This window comes from Miniopterus schreibersii (assembly GCF_964146895.1).
Source record: "Miniopterus schreibersii genome assembly, chromosome: 6".
In the NCBI taxonomy this organism is placed as follows: Eukaryota; Metazoa; Chordata; class Mammalia; order Chiroptera; family Miniopteridae; genus Miniopterus; species Miniopterus schreibersii.
This window is the reverse complement of record NC_138107.1, coordinates 796,899-818,280: the sequence shown is the minus strand read 5'-3', so window position 1 is coordinate 818,280 and position 21,382 is coordinate 796,899.

Below are 21,382 nucleotides of genomic sequence, written 5' to 3'. Positions count from 1 at the left end.
CACACGTTTCTACAAAGACTTTGAAGGAGCAAGCAAAAGCCTAGTGGTTGAGTGTTCTTTCAGAGAGAAACACACGCATTTCTTCCTTCTGGAGTGAGTTTCCAGCCTGGAATTCATATGCATTTTGTACTGTGCAGAATGTAGCTACCTGCTCGGGTGTTGTGTCATAGAAGCCCCTTTCTTGCAGGAGCTTATTGCAACATTCATTGCTTGGCTAAGTCCTTTAGGGTTGCTTTTGGAAGGTCTTTCAACTTTGGCCAAATCCCGCTTCCTACGAAATTTTTTCGCAGCGCTGCTTCCAAGTGTCCACAAAGAGCTGCTCCTAGAAACTGTCCACACGCACATCTCCCATACTGGCATGCTCGTTTCACTACCTGGAATTTGGTTTCCTCTTCTTTCTTTGAAATGACAAGCCTTCATTCAGCATGCTACACACATCTTGTAGCAGTTTCTATTTTAAGCATGTTGGTGCTCTAAGGACGCTGTCTAACCTGTGTAGAGTGTGTCACTCTCCAGCACTGAATACACAACTTAGAGCTCCTTTCGCCACAGACACGCAAACACATGTTTTTGTGAAAGTCCTACTTCAGGTCACTTGGAAATGTAAGGGTTTCATAGAGAACATGAAATCAATCATGCTTTTGCACTCTGCAAGAGAAATAAATGGCTTTTCTACAAACCAGTCTGAAATTCACTGCAAAACTCCCTTCTCTTCTGCTTTCTTGAATGTTCTCAACGCATTAGGTGAAAGAGCGTGTTTGAGCAAGAGTGATGCAGGTTGCGATTTCCTGGATTTCAAGTGATTTGGGAAACATAATCCGCGTTTTTCCACATTGTGTAAGAAAGAACATGAGGCCTGCAAGAGATTAAAACAATCCATCCCACAACGCATTCCAGCAGTGAAAACACACGTTTCTACAAAGACCTTGAAGGAGCAAGCAAAAGAGTAGTGGCTGAGTGTTCTTTCAGAGAGAAACACACGCATTTCTTCCTTCTGGAGTGAGTTTCCAGCCAGGAATTCATATGTATTTTGTACTGTGCATAATGTAGCTACCTGCTCGGGAGTTGTGTCATTGAAGCACCTTTCCTACAGGAGCTTATTGCAACATTCATTGTTTGGCTAAGTCCTTTAGGTTTGGTTTTGGAAAGTCTTTCAACTTTGGACAAATCCCGCTTCGTACGAAATATTTTCAGAGTGCTGTTTCCAAGTGTCCACAAAGAGCTGCTGCTTGAAACTGTCCACATGCACATCTCCCATACTGGTGGGCTCGTTTCACTTCCTGGAATTTGGTTTCCTCTTCTTTGCTTGAAATGAGAAGCCTTCATTCAGCATGCTACGCACATCTTGTAGCAGTTTCAATTTTAAGCATGTTGGTGCTCTAAGAACGTTTTTTAACCTATGTAGAGTGTGTCACTCTCCAGCATTGAATACACAACTTAGAGCTCCTTTCGCCACAGACACGCAAACATCTTTTTGGGAAAGTCCTAATTGTGGTCACTTGGAAAAGTAAGGGTTTCATCGAGAACATGAAGACCATCATACTTTTACAACCTGCAACCGAAAGAAATGGCTTTTTGTACATGCCAGTCTCAATTTCACTACCAAATGCTCTTCCTGTCTGCTTTCTTGAATGTTCTCAACACATTAGGAGAAAGAGCATGTTTGGGCAAGAGCGATGCAGTGTGTGTTTTTCCGGATTGCAAGTGATTTGGGAAACATACTCCTTGTTCTTCCACATCGTCTAAGAAAGAACATGAGGCTTGCAAGAGACTGAAACAATGCATCCCATAACGTATTCCAGCAGTGAAAACACACGTTTCTACAAAGACTTTGAAGGAGCAAGCAAAAGCCTAGTGGTTGAGTGTTCTTTCAGAGAGAAACACACGCATTTCTTCCTTCTGGAGTGAGTTTCCAGCCTGGAATTCATATGCATTTTGTACTGTGCAGAATGTAGCTACCTGCTCGGGTGTTGTGTCATAGAAGCCCCTTTCTTGCAGGAGCTTATTGCAACATTCATTGCTTGGCTAAGTCCTTTAGGGTTGCTTTTGGAAGGTCTTTCAACTTTGGCCAAATCCCGCTTCCTACGAAATTTTTTCGCAGCGCTGCTTCCAAGTGTCCACAAAGAGCTGCTCCTAGAAACTGTCCACATGCACATCTCCCATACTGGCATGCTCGTTTCACTACCTGGAATTTGGTTTCCTCTTCTTTCTTTGAAATGACAAGCCTTCATTCAGCATGCTACACACATCTTGTAGCAGTTTCTATTTTAAGCATGTTGGTGCTCTAAGGACGCTGTCTAACCTGTGTAGAGTGTGTCACTCTCCAGCACTGAATACACAACTTAGAGCTCCTTTCGCCACAGACACGCAAACACATGTTTTTGTGAAAGTCCTACTTCAGGTCACTTGGAAATGTAAGGGTTTCATAGAGAACATGAAATCAATCATGCTTTTGCACTCTGCAAGAGAAATAAATGGCTTTTCTACCAACCAGTCTGAAATTCACTGCAAAAGGCCCTTCTCTTCTGCTTTCTTGAATGTTCTCAACGCATTAGGTGAAAGAGCGTGTTTGAGCAAGAGTGATGCAGGTTGCGATTTCCTGGATTTCAAGTGATTTGGGAAACATAATCCGCGTTTTTCCACATTGTGTAAGAAAGAACATGAGGCCTGCAAGAGATTAAAACAATCCATCCCACAACGCATTCCAGCAGTGAAAACACACGTTTCTACAAAGACCTTGAAGGAGCAAGCAAAAGAGTAGTGGCTGAGTGTTCTTTCAGAGAGAAACACACGCATTTCTTCCTTCTGGAGTGAGTTTCCAGCCAGGAATTCATATGTATTTTGTACTGTGCATAATGTAGCTACCTGCTCGGGAGTTGTGTCATTGAAGCATCTTTCCTACAGGAGCTTATTGCAACATTCATTGTTTGGCTAAGTCCTTTAGGTTTGGTTTTGGAAAGTCTTTCAACTTTGGACAAATCCCGCTTCGTACGAAATATTTTCAGAGTGCTGTTTCCAAGTGTCCACAAAGAGCTGCTGCTTGAAACTGTCCACATGCACATCTCCCATACTGGTGGGCTCGTTTCACTTCCTGGAATTTGGTTTCCTCTTCTTTGCTTGAAATGAGAAGCCTTCATTCAGCATGCTACGCACATCTTGTAGCAGTTTCAATTTTAAGCATGTTGGTGCTCTAAGAACGTTTTTTAACCTATGTAGAGTGTGTCACTCTCCAGCATTGAATACACAACTTAGAGCTCCTTTCGCCACAGACACGCAAACATCTTTTTGGGAAAGTCCTAATTGTGGTCACTTGGAAAAGTAAGGGTTTCATCGAGAACATGAAGACCATCATACTTTTACAACCTGCAACCGAAAGAAATGGCTTTTTGTACATGCCAGTCTCAATTTCACTACCAAATGCTCTTCCTGTCTGCTTTCTTGAATGTTCTCAACACATTAGGAGAAAGAGCATGTTTGGGCAAGAGCGATGCAGTGTGTGTTTTTCCGGATTGCAAGTGATTTGGGAAACATACTCCTTGTTCTTCCACATCGTCTAAGAAAGAACATGAGGCTTGCAAGAGACTGAAACAATGCATCCCATAACGTATTCCAGCAGTGAAAACACACGTTTCTACAAAGACTTTGAAGGAGCAAGCAAAAGCCTAGTGGTTGAGTGTTCTTTCAGAGAGAAACACACGCATTTCTTCCTTCTGGAGTGAGTTTCCAGCCTGGAATTCATATGCATTTTGTACTGTGCAGAATGTAGCTACCTGCTCGGGTGTTGTGTCATAGAAGCCCCTTTCTTGCAGGAGCTTATTGCAACATTCATTGCTTGGCTAAGTCCTTTAGGGTTGCTTTTGGAAGGTCTTTCAACTTTGGCCAAATCCCGCTTCCTACGAAATTTTTTCGCAGCGCTGCTTCCAAGTGTCCACAAAGAGCTGCTCCTAGAAACTGTCCACATGCACATCTCCCATACTGGCATGCTCGTTTCACTACCTGGAATTTGGTTTCCTCTTCTTTCTTTGAAATGACAAGCCTTCATTCAGCATGCTACACACATCTTGTAGCAGTTTCTATTTTAAGCATGTTGGTGCTCTAAGGACGCTGTCTAACCTGTGTAGAGTGTGTCACTCTCCAGCACTGAATACACAACTTAGAGCTCCTTTCGCCACAGACACGCAAACACATGTTTTTGTGAAAGTCCTACTTCAGGTCACTTGGAAATGTAAGGGTTTCATAGAGAACATGAAATCAATCATGCTTTTGCACTCTGCAAGAGAAATAAATGGCTGTTCTACAAACCAGTCTGAAATTCACTGCAAAAGGCCCTTCTCTTCTGCTTTCTTGAATGTTCTCAACGCATTAGGTGAAAGAGCGTGTTTGAGCAAGAGTGATGCAGGTTGCGATTTCCTGGATTTCAAGTGATTTGGGAAACATAATCCGCGTTTTTCCACATTGTGTAAGAAAGAACATGAGGCCTGCAAGAGATTAAAACAATCCATCCCACAACGCATTCCAGCAGTGAAAACACACGTTTCTACAAAGACCTTGAAGGAGCAAGCAAAAGAGTAGTGGCTGAGTGTTCTTTCAGAGAGAAACACACGCATTTCTTCCTTCTGGAGTGAGTTTCCAGCCAGGAATTCATATGTATTTTGTACTGTGCATAATGTAGCTACCTGCTCGGGAGTTGTGTCATTGAAGCACCTTTCCTACAGGAGCTTATTGCAACATTCATTGTTTGGCTAAGTCCTTTAGGTTTGGTTTTGGAAAGTCTTTCAACTTTGGACAAATCCCGCTTCGTACGAAATATTTTCAGAGTGCTGTTTCCAAGTGTCCACAAAGAGCTGCTGCTTGAAACTGTCCACATGCACATCTCCCATACTGGTGGGCTCGTTTCACTTCCTGGAATTTGGTTTCCTCTTCTTTGCTTGAAATGAGAAGCCTTCATTCAGCATGCTACGCACATCTTGTAGCAGTTTCAATTTTAAGCATGTTGGTGCTCTAAGAACGTTTTTTAACCTATGTAGAGTGTGTCACTCTCCAGCATTGAATACACAACTTAGAGCTCCTTTCGCCACAGACACGCAAACATCTTTTTGGGAAAGTCCTAATTGTGGTCACTTGGAAAAGTAAGGGTTTCATCGAGAACATGAAGACCATCATACTTTTACACCCTGCAACCGAAAGAAATGGCTTTTTGTACATGCCAGTCTGAATTTCACTACCAAATGCTCTTCCTGTCTGCTTTCTTGAATGTTCTCAACACATTAGGAGAAAGAGCATGTTTGGGCAAGAGCGATGCAGTGTGTGTTTTTCTGGATTGCAAGTGATTTGGGAAACATACTCCTTGTTTTTCCACATCGTCTAAGAAAGAACATGAGGCTTGCAAGAGACTGAAACAATGCATCCCATAACGTATTCCAGCAGTGAAAACACACGTTTCTACAAAGACTTTGAAGGAGCAAGCAAAAGCCTAGTGGTTGAGTGTTCTTTCAGAGAGAAACACACGCATTTCTTCCTTCTGGAGTGAGTTTCCAGCCTGGAATTCATATGCATTTTGTACTGTGCAGAATGTAGCTACCTGCTCGGGTGTTGTGTCATAGAAGCCCCTTTCTTGCAGGAGCTTATTGCAACATTCATTGCTTGGCTAAGTCCTTTAGGGTTGCTTTTGGAAGGTCTTTCAACTTTGGCCAAATCCCGCTTCCTACGAAATTTTTTCGCAGCGCTGCTTCCAAGTGTCCACAAAGAGCTGCTCCTAGAAACTGTCCACATGCACATCTCCCATACTGGCATGCTCGTTTCACTACCTGGAATTTGGTTTCCTCTTCTTTCTTTGAAATGACAAGCCTTCATTCAGCATGCTACACACATCTTGTAGCAGTTTCTATTTTAAGCATGTTGGTGCTCTAAGGACGCTGTCTAACCTGTGTAGAGTGTGTCACTCTCCAGCACTGAATACACAACTTAGAGCTCCTTTCGCCACAGACACGCAAACACATGTTTTTGTGAAAGTCCTACTTCAGGTCACTTGGAAATGTAAGGGTTTCATAGAGAACATGAAATCAATCATGCTTTTGCACTCTGCAAGAGAAATAAATGGCTTTTCTACAAACCAGTCTGAAATTCACTGCAAAAGGCCCTTCTCTTCTGCTTTCTTGAATGTTCTCAACGCATTAGGTGAAAGAGCGTGTTTGAGCAAGAGTGATGCAGGTTGCGATTTCCTGGATTTCAAGTGATTTGGGAAACATAATCCGCGTTTTTCCACATTGTGTAAGAAAGAACATGAGGCCTGCAAGAGATTAAAACAATCCATCCCACAACGCATTCCAGCAGTGAAAACACACGTTTCTACAAAGACCTTGAAGGAGCAAGCAAAAGAGTAGTGGCTGAGTGTTCTTTCAGAGAGAAACACACGCATTTCTTCCTTCTGGAGTGAGTTTCCAGCCAGGAATTCATATGTATTTTGTACTGTGCATAATGTAGCTACCTGCTCGGGAGTTGTGTCATTGAAGCACCTTTCCTACAGGAGCTTATTGCAACATTCATTGTTTGGCTAAGTCCTTTAGGTTTGGTTTTGGAAAGTCTTTCAACTTTGGACAAATCCCGCTTCGTACGAAATATTTTCAGAGTGCTGTTTCCAAGTGTCCACAAAGAGCTGCTGCTTGAAACTGTCCACATGCACATCTCCCATACTGGTGGGCTCGTTTCACTTCCTGGAATTTGGTTTCCTCTTCTTTGCTTGAAATGAGAAGCCTTCATTCAGCATGCTACGCACATCTTGTAGCAGTTTCAATTTTAAGCATGTTGGTGCTCTAAGAACGTTTTTTAACCTATGTAGAGTGTGTCACTCTCCAGCATTGAATACACAACTTAGAGCTCCTTTCGCCACAGACACGCAAACATCTTTTTGGGAAAGTCCTAATTGTGGTCACTTGGAAAAGTAAGGGTTTCATCGAGAACATGAAGACCATCATACTTTTACACCCTGCAACCGAAAGAAATGGCTTTTTGTACATGCCAGTCTCAATTTCACTACCAAATGCTCTTCCTGTCTGCTTTCTTGAATGTTCTCAACACATTAGGAGAAAGAGCATGTTTGGGCAAGAGCGATGCAGTGTGTGTTTTTCTGGATTGCAAGTGATTTGGGAAACATACTCCTTGTTTTTCCACATCGTCTAAGAAAGAACATGAGGCTTGCAAGAGACTGAAACAATGCATCCCATAACGTATTCCAGCAGTGAAAACACACGTTTCTACAAAGACTTTGAAGGAGCAAGCAAAAGCCTAGTGGTTGAGTGTTCTTTCAGAGAGAAACACACGCATTTCTTCCTTCTGGAGTGAGTTTCCAGCCTGGAATTCATATGCATTTTGTACTGTGCAGAATGTAGCTACCTGCTCGGGTGTTGTGTCATAGAAGCCCCTTTCTTGCAGGAGCTTATTGCAACATTCATTGCTTGGCTAAGTCCTTTAGGGTTGCTTTTGGAAGGTCTTTCAACTTTGGCCAAATCCCGCTTCCTACGAAATTTTTTCGCAGCGCTGCTTCCAAGTGTCCACAAAGAGCTGCTCCTAGAAACTGTCCACATGCACATCTCCCATACTGGCATGCTCGTTTCACTACCTGGAATTTGGTTTCCTCTTCTTTCTTTGAAATGACAAGCCTTCATTCAGCATGCTACACACATCTTGTAGCAGTTTCTATTTTAAGCATGTTGGTGCTCTAAGGACGCTGTCTAACCTGTGTAGAGTGTGTCACTCTCCAGCACTGAATACACAACTTAGAGCTCCTTTCGCCACAGACACGCAAACACATGTTTTTGTGAAAGTCCTACTTCAGGTCACTTGGAAATGTAAGGGTTTCATAGAGAACATGAAATCAATCATGCTTTTGCACTCTGCAAGAGAAATAAATGGCTTTTCTACAAACCAGTCTGAAATTCACTGCAAAAGGCCCTTCTCTTCTGCTTTCTTGAATGTTCTCAACGCATTAGGTGAAAGAGCGTGTTTGAGCAAGAGTGATGCAGGTTGCGATTTCCTGGATTTCAAGTGATTTGGGAAACATAATCCGCGTTTTTCCACATTGTGTAAGAAAGAACATGAGGCCTGCAAGAGATTAAAACAATCCATCCCACAACGCATTCCAGCAGTGAAAACACACGTTTCTACAAAGACCTTGAAGGAGCAAGCAAAAGAGTAGTGGCTGAGTGTTCTTTCAGAGAGAAACACACGCATTTCTTCCTTCTGGAGTGAGTTTCCAGCCAGGAATTCATATGTATTTTGTACTGTGCATAATGTAGCTACCTGCTCGGGAGTTGTGTCATTGAAGCACCTTTCCTACAGGAGCTTATTGCAACATTCATTGTTTGGCTAAGTCCTTTAGGTTTGGTTTTGGAAAGTCTTTCAACTTTGGACAAATCCCGCTTCGTACGAAATATTTTCAGAGTGCTGTTTCCAAGTGTCCACAAAGAGCTGCTGCTTGAAACTGTCCACATGCACATCTCCCATACTGGTGGGCTCGTTTCACTTCCTGGAATTTGGTTTCCTCTTCTTTGCTTGAAATGAGAAGCCTTCATTCAGCATGCTACGCACATCTTGTAGCAGTTTCAATTTTAAGCATGTTGGTGCTCTAAGAACGTTTTTTAACCTATGTAGAGTGTGTCACTCTCCAGCATTGAATACACAACTTAGAGCTCCTTTCGCCACAGACACGCAAACATCTTTTTGGGAAAGTCCTAATTGTGGTCACTTGGAAAAGTAAGGGTTTCATCGAGAACATGAAGACCATCATACTTTTACACCCTGCAACCGAAAGAAATGGCTTTTTGTACATGCCAGTCTCAATTTCACTACCAAATGCTCTTCCTGTCTGCTTTCTTGAATGTTCTCAACACATTAGGAGAAAGAGCATGTTTGGGCAAGAGCGATGCAGTGTGTGTTTTTCTGGATTGCAAGTGATTTGGGAAACATACTCCTTGTTTTTCCACATCGTCTAAGAAAGAACATGAGGCTTGCAAGAGACTGAAACAATGCATCCCATAACGTATTCCAGCAGTGAAAACACACGTTTCTACAAAGACTTTGAAGGAGCAAGCAAAAGCCTAGTGGTTGAGTGTTCTTTCAGAGAGAAACACACGCATTTCTTCCTTCTGGAGTGAGTTTCCAGCCTGGAATTCATATGCATTTTGTACTGTGCAGAATGTAGCTACCTGCTCGGGTGTTGTGTCATAGAAGCCCCTTTCTTGCAGGAGCTTATTGCAACATTCATTGCTTGGCTAAGTCCTTTAGGGTTGCTTTTGGAAGGTCTTTCAACTTTGGCCAAATCCCGCTTCCTACGAAATTTTTTCGCAGCGCTGCTTCCAAGTGTCCACAAAGAGCTGCTCCTAGAAACTGTCCACATGCACATCTCCCATACTGGCATGCTCGTTTCACTACCTGGAATTTGGTTTCCTCTTCTTTCTTTGAAATGACAAGCCTTCATTCAGCATGCTACACACATCTTGTAGCAGTTTCTATTTTAAGCATGTTGGTGCTCTAAGGACGCTGTCTAACCTGTGTAGAGTGTGTCACTCTCCAGCACTGAATACACAACTTAGAGCTCCTTTCGCCACAGACACGCAAACACATGTTTTTGTGAAAGTCCTACTTCAGGTCACTTGGAAATGTAAGGGTTTCATAGAGAACATGAAATCAATCATGCTTTTGCACTCTGCAAGAGAAATAAATGGCTGTTCTACAAACCAGTCTGAAATTCACTGCAAAAGGCCCTTCTCTTCTGCTTTCTTGAATGTTCTCAACGCATTAGGTGAAAGAGCGTGTTTGAGCAAGAGTGATGCAGGTTGCGATTTCCTGGATTTCAAGTGATTTGGGAAACATAATCCGCGTTTTTCCACATTGTGTAAGAAAGAACATGAGGCCTGCAAGAGATTAAAACAATCCATCCCACAACGCATTCCAGCAGTGAAAACACACGTTTCTACAAAGACCTTGAAGGAGCAAGCAAAAGAGTAGTGGCTGAGTGTTCTTTCAGAGAGAAACACACGCATTTCTTCCTTCTGGAGTGAGTTTCCAGCCAGGAATTCATATGTATTTTGTACTGTGCATAATGTAGCTACCTGCTCGGGAGTTGTGTCATTGAAGCACCTTTCCTACAGGAGCTTATTGCAACATTCATTGTTTGGCTAAGTCCTTTAGGTTTGGTTTTGGAAAGTCTTTCAACTTTGGACAAATCCCGCTTCGTACGAAATATTTTCAGAGTGCTGTTTCCAAGTGTCCACAAAGAGCTGCTGCTTGAAACTGTCCACATGCACATCTCCCATACTGGTGGGCTCGTTTCACTTCCTGGAATTTGGTTTCCTCTTCTTTGCTTGAAATGAGAAGCCTTCATTCAGCATGCTACGCACATCTTGTAGCAGTTTCAATTTTAAGCATGTTGGTGCTCTAAGAACGTTTTTTAACCTATGTAGAGTGTGTCACTCTCCAGCATTGAATACACAACTTAGAGCTCCTTTCGCCACAGACACGCAAACATCTTTTTGGGAAAGTCCTAATTGTGGTCACTTGGAAAAGTAAGGGTTTCATCGAGAACATGAAGACCATCATACTTTTACACCCTGCAACCGAAAGAAATGGCTTTTTGTACATGCCAGTCTGAATTTCACTACCAAATGCTCTTCCTGTCTGCTTTCTTGAATGTTCTCAACACATTAGGAGAAAGAGCATGTTTGGGCAAGAGCGATGCAGTGTGTGTTTTTCTGGATTGCAAGTGATTTGGGAAACATACTCCTTGTTTTTCCACATCGTCTAAGAAAGAACATGAGGCTTGCAAGAGACTGAAACAATGCATCCCATAACGTATTCCAGCAGTGAAAACACACGTTTCTACAAAGACTTTGAAGGAGCAAGCAAAAGCCTAGTGGTTGAGTGTTCTTTCAGAGAGAAACACACGCATTTCTTCCTTCTGGAGTGAGTTTCCAGCCTGGAATTCATATGCATTTTGTACTGTGCAGAATGTAGCTACCTGCTCGGGTGTTGTGTCATAGAAGCCCCTTTCTTGCAGGAGCTTATTGCAACATTCATTGCTTGGCTAAGTCCTTTAGGGTTGCTTTTGGAAGGTCTTTCAACTTTGGCCAAATCCCGCTTCCTACGAAATTTTTTCGCAGCGCTGCTTCCAAGTGTCCACAAAGAGCTGCTCCTAGAAACTGTCCACATGCACATCTCCCATACTGGCATGCTCGTTTCACTACCTGGAATTTGGTTTCCTCTTCTTTCTTTGAAATGACAAGCCTTCATTCAGCATGCTACACACATCTTGTAGCAGTTTCTATTTTAAGCATGTTGGTGCTCTAAGGACGCTGTCTAACCTGTGTAGAGTGTGTCACTCTCCAGCACTGAATACACAACTTAGAGCTCCTTTCGCCACAGACACGCAAACACATGTTTTTGTGAAAGTCCTACTTCAGGTCACTTGGAAATGTAAGGGTTTCATAGAGAACATGAAATCAATCATGCTTTTGCACTCTGCAAGAGAAATAAATGGCTTTTCTACAAACCAGTCTGAAATTCACTGCAAAAGGCCCTTCTCTTCTGCTTTCTTGAATGTTCTCAACGCATTAGGTGAAAGAGCGTGTTTGAGCAAGAGTGATGCAGGTTGCGATTTCCTGGATTTCAAGTGATTTGGGAAACATAATCCGCGTTTTTCCACATTGTGTAAGAAAGAACATGAGGCCTGCAAGAGATTAAAACAATCCATCCCACAACGCATTCCAGCAGTGAAAACACACGTTTCTACAAAGACCTTGAAGGAGCAAGCAAAAGAGTAGTGGCTGAGTGTTCTTTCAGAGAGAAACACACGCATTTCTTCCTTCTGGAGTGAGTTTCCAGCCAGGAATTCATATGTATTTTGTACTGTGCATAATGTAGCTACCTGCTCGGGAGTTGTGTCATTGAAGCACCTTTCCTACAGGAGCTTATTGCAACATTCATTGTTTGGCTAAGTCCTTTAGGTTTGGTTTTGGAAAGTCTTTCAACTTTGGACAAATCCCGCTTCGTACGAAATATTTTCAGAGTGCTGTTTCCAAGTGTCCACAAAGAGCTGCTGCTTGAAACTGTCCACATGCACATCTCCCATACTGGTGGGCTCGTTTCACTTCCTGGAATTTGGTTTCCTCTTCTTTGCTTGAAATGAGAAGCCTTCATTCAGCATGCTACGCACATCTTGTAGCAGTTTCAATTTTAAGCATGTTGGTGCTCTAAGAACGTTTTTTAACCTATGTAGAGTGTGTCACTCTCCAGCATTGAATACACAACTTAGAGCTCCTTTCGCCACAGACACGCAAACATCTTTTTGGGAAAGTCCTAATTGTGGTCACTTGGAAAAGTAAGGGTTTCATCGAGAACATGAAGACCATCATACTTTTACACCCTGCAACCGAAAGAAATGGCTTTTTGTACATGCCAGTCTGAATTTCACTACCAAATGCTCTTCCTGTCTGCTTTCTTGAATGTTCTCAACACATTAGGAGAAAGAGCATGTTTGGGCAAGAGCGATGCAGTGTGTGTTTTTCTGGATTGCAAGTGATTTGGGAAACATACTCCTTGTTTTTCCACATCGTCTAAGAAAGAACATGAGGCTTGCAAGAGACTGAAACAATGCATCCCATAACGTATTCCAGCAGTGAAAACACACGTTTCTACAAAGACTTTGAAGGAGCAAGCAAAAGCCTAGTGGTTGAGTGTTCTTTCAGAGAGAAACACACGCATTTCTTCCTTCTGGAGTGAGTTTCCAGCCTGGAATTCATATGCATTTTGTACTGTGCAGAATGTAGCTACCTGCTCGGGTGTTGTGTCATAGAAGCCCCTTTCTTGCAGGAGCTTATTGCAACATTCATTGCTTGGCTAAGTCCTTTAGGGTTGCTTTTGGAAGGTCTTTCAACTTTGGCCAAATCCCGCTTCCTACGAAATTTTTTCGCAGCGCTGCTTCCAAGTGTCCACAAAGAGCTGCTCCTAGAAACTGTCCACATGCACATCTCCCATACTGGCATGCTCGTTTCACTACCTGGAATTTGGTTTCCTCTTCTTTCTTTGAAATGACAAGCCTTCATTCAGCATGCTACACACATCTTGTAGCAGTTTCTATTTTAAGCATGTTGGTGCTCTAAGGACGCTGTCTAACCTGTGTAGAGTGTGTCACTCTCCAGCACTGAATACACAACTTAGAGCTCCTTTCGCCACAGACACGCAAACACATGTTTTTGTGAAAGTCCTACTTCAGGTCACTTGGAAATGTAAGGGTTTCATAGAGAACATGAAATCAATCATGCTTTTGCACTCTGCAAGAGAAATAAATGGCTTTTCTACAAACCAGTCTGAAATTCACTGCAAAAGGCCCTTCTCTTCTGCTTTCTTGAATGTTCTCAACGCATTAGGTGAAAGAGCGTGTTTGAGCAAGAGTGATGCAGGTTGCGATTTCCTGGATTTCAAGTGATTTGGGAAACATAATCCGCGTTTTTCCACATTGTGTAAGAAAGAACATGAGGCCTGCAAGAGATTAAAACAATCCATCCCACAACGCATTCCAGCAGTGAAAACACACGTTTCTACAAAGACCTTGAAGGAGCAAGCAAAAGAGTAGTGGCTGAGTGTTCTTTCAGAGAGAAACACACGCATTTCTTCCTTCTGGAGTGAGTTTCCAGCCAGGAATTCATATGTATTTTGTACTGTGCATAATGTAGCTACCTGCTCGGGAGTTGTGTCATTGAAGCACCTTTCCTACAGGAGCTTATTGCAACATTCATTGTTTGGCTAAGTCCTTTAGGTTTGGTTTTGGAAAGTCTTTCAACTTTGGACAAATCCCGCTTCGTACGAAATATTTTCAGAGTGCTGTTTCCAAGTGTCCACAAAGAGCTGCTGCTTGAAACTGTCCACATGCACATCTCCCATACTGGTGGGCTCGTTTCACTTCCTGGAATTTGGTTTCCTCTTCTTTGCTTGAAATGAGAAGCCTTCATTCAGCATGCTACGCACATCTTGTAGCAGTTTCAATTTTAAGCATGTTGGTGCTCTAAGAACGTTTTTTAACCTATGTAGAGTGTGTCACTCTCCAGCATTGAATACACAACTTAGAGCTCCTTTCGCCACAGACACGCAAACATCTTTTTGGGAAAGTCCTAATTGTGGTCACTTGGAAAAGTAAGGGTTTCATCGAGAACATGAAGACCATCATACTTTTACACCCTGCAACCGAAAGAAATGGCTTTTTGTACATGCCAGTCTGAATTTCACTACCAAATGCTCTTCCTGTCTGCTTTCTTGAATGTTCTCAACACATTAGGAGAAAGAGCATGTTTGGGCAAGAGCGATGCAGTGTGTGTTTTTCTGGATTGCAAGTGATTTGGGAAACATACTCCTTGTTTTTCCACATCGTCTAAGAAAGAACATGAGGCTTGCAAGGGACTGAAACAATGCATCCCATAACGTATTCCAGCAGTGAAAACACACGTTTCTACAAAGACTTTGAAGGAGCAAGCAAAAGCCTAGTGGTTGAGTGTTCTTTCAGAGAGAAACACACGCATTTCTTCCTTCTGGAGTGAGTTTCCAGCCTGGAATTCATATGCATTTTGTACTGTGCAGAATGTAGCTACCTGCTCGGGTGTTGTGTCATAGAAGCCCCTTTCTTGCAGGAGCTTATTGCAACATTCATTGCTTGGCTAAGTCCTTTAGGGTTGCTTTTGGAAGGTCTTTCAACTTTGGCCAAATCCCGCTTCCTACGAAATTTTTTCGCAGCGCTGCTTCCAAGTGTCCACAAAGAGCTGCTCCTAGAAACTGTCCACATGCACATCTCCCATACTGGCATGCTCGTTTCACTACCTGGAATTTGGTTTCCTCTTCTTTCTTTGAAATGACAAGCCTTCATTCAGCATGCTACACACATCTTGTAGCAGTTTCTATTTTAAGCATGTTGGTGCTCTAAGGACGCTGTCTAACCTGTGTAGAGTGTGTCACTCTCCAGCACTGAATACACAACTTAGAGCTCCTTTCGCCACAGACACGCAAACACATGTTTTTGTGAAAGTCCTACTTCAGGTCACTTGGAAATGTAAGGGTTTCATAGAGAACATGAAATCAATCATGCTTTTGCACTCTGCAAGAGAAATAAATGGCTTTTCTACAAACCAGTCTGAAATTCACTGCAAAAGGCCCTTCTCTTCTGCTTTCTTGAATGTTCTCAACGCATTAGGTGAAAGAGCGTGTTTGAGCAAGAGTGATGCAGGTTGCGATTTCCTGGATTTCAAGTGATTTGGGAAACATAATCCGCGTTTTTCCACATTGTGTAAGAAAGAACATGAGGCCTGCAAGAGATTAAAACAATCCATCCCACAACGCATTCCAGCAGTGAAAACACACGTTTCTACAAAGACCTTGAAGGAGCAAGCAAAAGAGTAGTGGCTGAGTGTTCTTTCAGAGAGAAACACACGCATTTCTTCCTTCTGGAGTGAGTTTCCAGCCAGGAATTCATATGTATTTTGTACTGTGCATAATGTAGCTACCTGCTCGGGAGTTGTGTCATTGAAGCACCTTTCCTACAGGAGCTTATTGCAACATTCATTGTTTGGCTAAGTCCTTTAGGTTTGGTTTTGGAAAGTCTTTCAACTTTGGACAAATCCCGCTTCGTACGAAATATTTTCAGAGTGCTGTTTCCAAGTGTCCACAAAGAGCTGCTGCTTGAAACTGTCCACATGCACATCTCCCATACTGGTGGGCTCGTTTCACTTCCTGGAATTTGGTTTCCTCTTCTTTGCTTGAAATGAGAAGCCTTCATTCAGCATGCTACGCACATCTTGTAGCAGTTTCAATTTTAAGCATGTTGGTGCTCTAAGAACGTTTTTTAACCTATGTAGAGTGTGTCACTCTCCAGCATTGAATACACAACTTAGAGCTCCTTTCGCCACAGACACGCAAACATCTTTTTGGGAAAGTCCTAATTGTGGTCACTTGGAAAAGTAAGGGTTTCATCGAGAACATGAAGACCATCATACTTTTACACCCTGCAACCGAAAGAAATGGCTTTTTGTACATGCCAGTCTGAATTTCACTACCAAATGCTCTTCCTGTCTGCTTTCTTGAATGTTCTCAACACATTAGGAGAAAGAGCATGTTTGGGCAAGAGCGATGCAGTGTGTGTTTTTCTGGATTGCAAGTGATTTGGGAAACATACTCCTTGTTTTTCCACATCGTCTAAGAAAGAACATGAGGCTTGCAAGAGACTGAAACAATGCATCCCATAACGTATTCCAGCAGTGAAAACACACGTTTCTACAAAGACTTTGAAGGAGCAAGCAAAAGCCTAGTGGTTGAGTGTTCTTTCAGAGAGAAACACACGCATTTCTTCCTTCTGGAGTGAGTTTCCAGCCTGGAATTCATATGCATTTTGTACTGTGCAGAATGTAGCTACCTGCTCGGGTGTTGTGTCATAGAAGCCCCTTTCTTGCAGGAGCTTATTGCAACATTCATTGCTTGGCTAAGTCCTTTAGGGTTGCTTTTGGAAGGTCTTTCAACTTTGGCCAAATCCCGCTACCTACGAAATTTTTTCGCAGCGCTGCTTCCAAGTGTCCACAAAGAGCTGCTCCTAGAAACTGTCCACATGCACATCTCCCATACTGGCATGCTCGTTTCACTACCTGGAATTTGGTTTCCTCTTCTTTCTTTGAAATGACAAGCCTTCATTCAGCATGCTACACACATCTTGTAGCAGTTTCTATTTTAAGCATGTTGGTGCTCTAAGGACGCTGTCTAACCTGTGTAGAGTGTGTCACTCTCCAGCACTGAATACACAACTTAGAGCTCCTTTCGCCACAGACACGCAAACACATGTTTTTGTGAAAGTCCTACTTCAGGTCACTTGGAAATGTAAGGGTTTCATAGAGAACATGAAATCAATCATGCTTTTGCACTCTGCAAGAGAAATAAATGGCTTTTCTACAAACCAGTCTGAAATTCACTGCAAAAGGCCCTTCTCTTCTGCTTTCTTGAATGTTCTCAACGCATTAGGTGAAAGAGCGTGTTTGAGCAAGAGTGATGCAGGTTGCGATTTCCTGGATTTCAAGTGATTTGGGAAACATAATCCGCGTTTTTCCACATTGTGTAAGAAAGAACATGAGACCTGCAAGAGATTAAAACAATCCATCCCACAACGCATTCCAGCAGTGAAAACACACGTTTCTACAAAGACCTTGAAGGAGCAAGCAAAAGAGTAGTGGCTGAGTGTTCTTTCAGAGAGAAACACACGCATTTCTTCCTTCTGGAGTGAGTTTCCAGCCAGGAATTCATATGTATTTTGTACTGTGCATAATGTAGCTACCTGCTCGGGAGTTGTGTCATTGAAGCACCTTTCCTACAGGAGCTTATTGCAACATTCATTGTTTGGCTAAGTCCTTTAGGTTTGGTTTTGGAAAGTCTTTCAACTTTGGACAAATCCCGCTTCGTACGAAATATTTTCAGAGTGCTGTTTCCAAGTGTCCACAAAGAGCTGCTGCTTGAAACTGTCCACATGCACATCTCCCATACTGGTGGGCTCGTTTCACTTCCTGGAATTTGGTTTCCTCTTCTTTGCTTGAAATGAGAAGCCTTCATTCAGCATGCTACGCACATCTTGTAGCAGTTTCAATTTTAAGCATGTTGGTGCTCTAAGAACGTTTTTTAACCTATGTAGAGTGTGTCACTCTCCAGCATTGAATACACAACTTAGAGCTCCTTTCGCCACAGACACGCAAACATCTTTTTGGGAAAGTCCTAATTGTGGTCACTTGGAAAAGTAAGGGTTTCATCGAGAACATGAAGACCATCATACTTTTACACCCTGCAACCGAAAGAAATGGCTTTTTGTACATGCCAGTCTGAATTTCACTACCAAATGCTCTTCCTGTCTGCTTTCTTAAATGTTCTCAACACATTAGGAGAAAGAGCATGTTTGGGCAAGAGCGATGCAGTGTGTGTTTTTCTGGATTGCAAGTGATTTGGGAAACATACTCCTTGTTTTTCCACATCGTCTAAGAAAGAACATGAGGCTTGCAAGAGACTGAAACAATGCATCCCATAACGTATTCCAGCAGTGAAAACACACGTTTCTACAAAGACTTTGAAGGAGCAAGCAAAAGCCTAGTGGTTGAGTGTTCTTTCAGAGAGAAACACACGCATTTCTTCCTTCTGGAGTGAGTTTCCAGCCTGGAATTCATATGCATTTTGTACTGTGCAGAATGTAGCTACCTGCTCGGGTGTTGTGTCATAGAAGCCCCTTTCTTGCAGGAGCTTATTGCAACATTCATTGCTTGGCTAAGTCCTTTAGGGTTGCTTTTGGAAGGTCTTTCAACTTTGGCCAAATCCCGCTTCCTACGAAATTTTTTCGCAGCGCTGCTTCCAAGTGTCCACAAAGAGCTGCTCCTAGAAACTGTCCACATGCACATCTCCCATACTGGCATGCTCGTTTCACTACCTGGAATTTGGTTTCCTCTTCTTTCTTTGAAATGACAAGCCTTCATTCAGCATGCTACACACATCTTGTAGCAGTTTCTATTTTAAGCATGTTGGTGCTCTAAGGACGCTGTCTAACCTGTGTAGAGTGTGTCACTCTCCAGCACTGAATACACAACTTAGAGCTCCTTTCGCCACAGACACGCAAACACATGTTTTTGTGAAAGTCCTACTTCAGGTCACTTGGAAATGTAAGGGTTTCATAGAGAACATGAAATCAATCATGCTTTTGCACTCTGCAAGAGAAATAAATGGCTTTTCTACAAACCAGTCTGAAATTCACTGCAAAAGGCCCTTCTCTTCTGCTTTCTTGAATGTTCTCAACGCATTAGGTGAAAGAGCGTGTTTGAGCAAGAGTGATGCAGGTTGCGATTTCCTGGATTTCAAGTGATTTGGGAAACATAATCCGCGTTTTTCCACATTGTGTAAGAAAGAACATGAGGCCTGCAAGAGATTAAAACAATCCATCCCACAACGCATTCCAGCAGTGAAAACACACGTTTCTACAAAGACCTTGAAGGAGCAAGCAAAAGAGTAGTGGCTGAGTGTTCTTTCAGAGAGAAACACACGCATTTCTTCCTTCTGGAGTGAGTTTCCAGCCAGGAATTCATATGTATTTTGTACTGTGCATAATGTAGCTACCTGCTCGGGAGTTGTGTCATTGAAGCACCTTTCCTACAGGAGCTTATTGCAACATTCATTGTTTGGCTAAGTCCTTTAGGTTTGGTTTTGGAAAGTCTTTCAACTTTGGACAAATCCCGCTTCGTACGAAATATTTTCAGAGTGCTGTTTCCAAGTGTCCACAAAGAGCTGCTGCTTGAAACTGTCCACATGCACATCTCCCATACTGGTGGGCTCGTTTCACTTCCTGGAATTTGGTTTCCTCTTCTTTGCTTGAAATGAGAAGCCTTCATTCAGCATGCTACGCACATCTTGTAGCAGTTTCAATTTTAAGCATGTTGGTGCTCTAAGAACGTTTTTTAACCTATGTAGAGTGTGTCACTCTCCAGCATTGAATACACAACTTAGAGCTCCTTTCGCCACAGACACGCAAACATCTTTTTGGGAAAGTCCTAATTGTGGTCACTTGGAAAAGTAAGGGTTTCATCGAGAACATGAAGACCATCATACTTTTACACCCTGCAACCGAAAGAAATGGCTTTTTGTACATGCCAGTCTGAATTTCACTACCAAATGCTCTTCCTGTCTGCTTTCTTGAATGTTCTCAACACATTAGGAGAAAGAGCATGTTTGGGCAAGAGCGATGCAGTGTGTGTTTTTCTGGATTGCAAGTGATTTGGGAAACATACTCCTTGTTTTTCCACATCGTCTAAGAAAGAACATGAGGCTTGCAAGAGACTGAAACAATGCATCCCATAACGTATTCCAGCAGTGAAAACACACGTTTCTACAAAGACTTTGAAGGAGCAAGCAAAAGCCTAGTGGTTGAGTGTTCTTTCAGAGAGAAACACACGCATTTCTTCCTTCTGGAGTGAGTTTCCAGCCTGGAATTCATATGCATTTTGTACTGTGCAGAATGTAGCTACCTGCTCGGGTGTTGTGTCATAGAAGCCCCTTTCTTGCAGGAGCTTATTGCAACATTCATTGCTTGGCTAAGTCCTTTAGGGTTGCTTTTGGAAGGTCTTTCAACTTTGGCCAAATCCCGCTTCCTACGAAATTTTTTCGCAGCGCTGCTTCCAAGTGTCCACAAAGAGCTGCTCCTAGAAACTGTCCACATGCACATCTCCCATACTGGCATGCTCGTTTCACTACCTGGAATTTGGTTTCCTCTTCTTTCTTTGAAATGACAAGCCTTCATTCAGCATGCTACACACATCTTGTAGCAGTTTCTATTTTAAGCATGTTGCTCTAAGGACGCTGTCTAACCTGTGTAGAGTGTGTCACTCTCCAGCACTGAATACACAACTTAGAGCTCCTTTCGCCACAGACACGCAAACACATGTTTTTGTGAAAGTCCTACTTCAGGTCACTTGGAAATGTAAGGGTTTCATAGAGAACATGAAATCAATCATGCTTTTGCACTCTGCAAGAGAAATAAATGGCTTTTCTACAAACCAGTCTGAAATTCACTGCAAAACTCCCTTCTCTTCTGCTTTCTTGAATGTTCTCAACGCATTAGGTGAAAGAGCGTGTTTGAGCAAGAGTGATGCAGGTTGCGATTTCCTGGATTTCAAGTGATTTGGGAAACATAATCCGCGTTTTTCCACATTGTGTAAGAAAGAACATGAGGCCTGCAAGAGATTAAAACAATCCATCCCACAACGCATTCCAGCAGTGAAAACACACGTTTCTACAAAGACCTTGAAGGAGCAAGCAAAAGAGTAGTGGCTGAGTGTTCTTTCAGAGAGAAACACACGCATTTCTTCCTTCTGGAGTGAGTTTCCAGCCAGGAATTCATATGTATTTTGTACTGTGCATAATGTAGCTACCTGCTCGGGAGTTGTGTCATTGAAGCACCTTTCCTACAGGAGCTTATTGCAACATTCATTGTTTGGCTAAGTCCTTTAGGTTTGGTTTTGGAAAGTCTTTCAACTTTGGACAAATCCCGCTTCGTACGAAATATTTTCAGAGTGCTGTTTCCAAGTGTCCACAAAGAGCTGCTGCTTGAAACTGTCCACATGCACATCTCCCATACTGGTGGGCTCGTTTCACTTCCTGGAATTTGGTTTCCTCTTCTTTGCTTGAAATGAGAAGCCTTCATTCAGCATGCTACGCACATCTTGTAGCAGTTTCAATTTTAAGCATGTTGGTGCTCTAAGAACGTTTTTTAACCTATGTAGAGTGTGTCACTCTCCAGCATTGAATACACAACTTAGAGCTCCTTTCGCCACAGACACGC